We start from the raw sequence: 3,704 nt of genomic DNA on the forward strand, positions 1-3,704 counted from the left end.
AGCCCTGGGCAGGTGGGCCTGTGTTGCATAAGAAAGAAGGCTGAGCAGGGGCCAGGAGAGCAAGCCAGTAAACAGTGTTCCTCCATGGTCTGTGCTTCAGCTCCTGCCTCCAGGTTCCTGCCCTGAGTTGCTACCTTGGGCTCCCTGATGAACTGTGACCTAGGAGATGTAAGCCAAATAAACCCTTTCCTCCGCAAGCTGATATTGATCAGTGTTTTGTCACAGCAATTGAAGGCAAAGTAGAACAATATAAATGAGCTTTTCACCAATATAGCTTTTCCTCCTAGGAAAAGTCACCTGATACGGTGACCCAATAGCATTTCCAAATGATACAGAGAAAGGAAAACTATGAAAAGATGCAATTATGCCATTCCCAAGTGTGTTCAGGAAAATACACTAAACTGTGCAGTACCCTACAACACATGTAGCCCTAGAGCATACACTGTGATCCACATATACCCTGGAATATGTAACTATAACTGAGGGTAAATAATTCATAACTCATAGTTTATCTAGGGCTCACAGTCCCTCTAAGTTACACATCATAAAGCAAACCACAACAATAATACTGTGCTCTAATAGTCCCTTCAATGTTTGACCTTCAAACTTAAAAATGGCCTAAAAAAATATATACCTAAGAGATAAGCTGTTCTACAGGATTTATGAATGTCACAATGTCCCTTGGTTACTTATTAACTACATGCATAGGAGCCAAATATCTTTTCGTCCTGGGCTAAGTGTAAGGATGTGGACTATGAAATGCACTGCAAGCAACTGTTCTTCCATCACAGGGTGGGTGAGCTCTGTCACTGGGTCACTATTGGATCAGGCTTCCCCTAGGGCACCAGATCCATAAATGACCATGGTACAAGTAATGATAATAACAATAACTAATATGTCCAAAGTTAATTAAATTCCTAAGTACAGGCATCTCTTTTATTATCCTAAATAATACTATGAGATAAATGTGCAGTGCAGTGTATGACATGTAGAGAGTATTCTAGAATAACATTACTATTACAGATGAGAAAACTAAAACTAAAGAGGTAACTAATCAGGTAAAGGCAGAATTTAATCTTGAGCCTGAGTGAGGATATAGCTCAGCTGGTAGAGTGCTCTATCACTACCAAATCTAGCACATTCAAAACCTTGGATTCGATCCTCAGCACTCAATTCAACTCAACTCAAATATTGAGTTTGGTAAGCCTGGTGGTACAAATCTTTAATCCCAGCACTCTGGAGGCAAAGGCCAGAGCATATCTGTGAGTTCAAGGCCAGTGTAGTCTACATAGTGAGCTCCAGGCCAGTCAGAGCTACGTAGTGAGACCTTGTCTCAAAAAATCAAACAGAGGCTAGAGAGGTGGCTCAACAGTTAAGAGTACTGGCTGCTCTTGAAGAGGACCAGGGTTCAGTTCCTAGCACCTACATAACAGCAACAATCTAACTCCGGTTCCAAGAGATCCATTGCCCTCTTCTGGCCTACACCAGTATCGCACATACATGGTACCAATACTTGCACCCTAACAGTCAAATAAATAAATAAATAAATAAATTTTTAAAACAAAAAAACAATAAACACACAAAGCAAAACAAATCCTGAGCCTGTCTCCTGTTCTTAGCCACCATTCCATTCACCTCCCTCACACCAAAAAGTAGGAAGGAGGTTAACTAAGGTAACAGGACACAGTAACACAAACAGAATGGCAGTCTTACAGTCCCAATTACAGGGTATTCAAATAAGAGCTACGAGAAAGCCACTTCTACCTAATATAAAAGCCAAAAACTATGTACTTTGGGTGGTGAGGAAAAAGGGCAAGAGAGAGACCAGGATGAGCAAAACCAACACAACAACAAATCTACATCACATACTGGAACATGTGGATACTGTATCTATACCTAAAAATGTATTGATCATAGCTCAGGGCCAAATCTCCTTCCAAACACAGTCCGAAGGACTGGACTACAGGAATCCTTCACCCTACCCTGTCAGCCAACCCAATTACTATCACCAAATACTCCAAGGACTATTCTGTGTACACCACAGCTTCAGTAAGTGAGACACACAGCTCAAGCAAGATTTTCCTGTATTCTTTCTTTAAAAATTATTTTGATGACAAGGAAACAGAGTTACCTAGACAGCTGGTCAGTTACTGATATGAACTCACAGCAATGGTGACTGTGGCTCAAACTAAACAAAACTCCAGAACAGACATGGGGAAGAAACACCAACCCTACCTGAGAAACTATTGACAACTGATGCCTGCTAGGAGGGGGAGAGTCAGCCTCATTTTAAGAGTGAGACTCTTAGTAGGTCGACCAGGCTCTAGTTAGTAGACTGGACCCACACCAAAGGACATTTGGGGACACAAATTTGACTCTATAAGCCTTAATATATAATATATATGTTATATATATATATACATATATATGTATATATATATATAATTGCCAAGCGTGGTGGCTTTAATCCCAGCACTTGGGATGCAGAGGCAAGCAGAGCTCTGGGAGTTCAAGGCCAGCCTGGTCTAGTGAGTCTAGGCCAGTTGGGGCTACAGGGAGATGTTGTCTCAAAAATAAATAAATAATTAATTGAAATTAAAATACATATGTATATATAATAGAGTACATGAAATTGTGCATGGGGTAGTAAGGGGGTACAGATGGGGGAGTATCTAAATATGATCAAAATATATTGTAGGAAATTCACAAAAATTCAATAAAAATTCTTTGAGTATACAAAACAATGGGTTTCATTATGACAGTTACACATCTATAGTGCTGTGCTTTGCTCACATTCACCCCTATTACCCTCTCTTGTCCAGCCTCTCCCTTGAAGATGACTTTTTTTTTCAGGGCCTGGGATTGAACTCTAAGCATGCCCTATACCACTGAGCTATACCCCCCTTTTCTGAATTCTTATTCTCAAGAGAGTAGCAGTTGTCTATGATGAAATAAAACAAGGGCTCTAAAGGAAAAAGGGAAAATGAAAGCTAAAAATTTCTGACATTTCATTAGCCCTTTGAGAAGATAGCATGTAAACACTAAGGCTAGCCGGACACACACCTTTAATCCCAGCACTCAGGAGGCAGAGGCAGGAGGGTTTCTCCGAGTTTGAATTTCCAGGCCAGCCCAGGCTACAAAGTGAGAGCCCTGTGACAAAAAAACTAAAACAAACAAATTAAGCTCTAAGTCTACTTCAAAATAAATTAATCCTGCAGAGAAAGTCTGGTATGTCTATTTTCAGTATTATGTACACATTCCAAGAAAGATATCATCAGTATTCTTTCCCAGTGTGCTAAGAAGCCCAAGAGGGGGCAAAAAAAAAAAAAATCTAAAAGCATAAAGTCAAGGGACAAAGTCATCTAAGACACAGGCTGGTTTCAAGGTATGGGACCAGAAACTCTGAAGGCTCCTGTACCATCCTACCTCCCCACCCCCCACAGTCCCTTGCTGGAATCTGAGATACCCTTTCTAAGATGCCAGGGAAAAAAACCGCTTTCCCTCAACATTTTAAGTGATCAGCAAATAAACACCTACAACTTAGTGTTTGAATTTCTATGTAAGTAGAACTATAAAATTTCCTAAAACCCTTAATTTACTAACAAGGAGAACAAATATGCTTTGATTAAAATAGCTAATTTCAAACAGTATAGTCAGTCCCATTCAGGAAGTTTAAGATAAACGACAGGTTTTTTTTTTTTTTT

The 3,704-nt window shown here is 40.0% G+C and overlaps 1 protein-coding gene across 3 annotated transcripts in view; it reads right to left on the reverse strand.

The window, feature by feature from the left end:
• Positions 1-3,704, reverse strand: part of Fam234b (family with sequence similarity 234 member B) — a 61,882-nt gene that overhangs the window by 57,194 nt on the left and 984 nt on the right. The gene's annotated exons all lie outside the window — the stretch shown is intronic.

The sequence above is a fragment of the Nannospalax galili genome, unplaced genomic scaffold (genome assembly GCF_000622305.1).
Source record: "Nannospalax galili isolate Female #2095 unplaced genomic scaffold, S.galili_v1.0 scaffold210, whole genome shotgun sequence".
In the NCBI taxonomy this organism is placed as follows: domain Eukaryota; kingdom Metazoa; phylum Chordata; class Mammalia; order Rodentia; family Spalacidae; genus Nannospalax; species Nannospalax galili.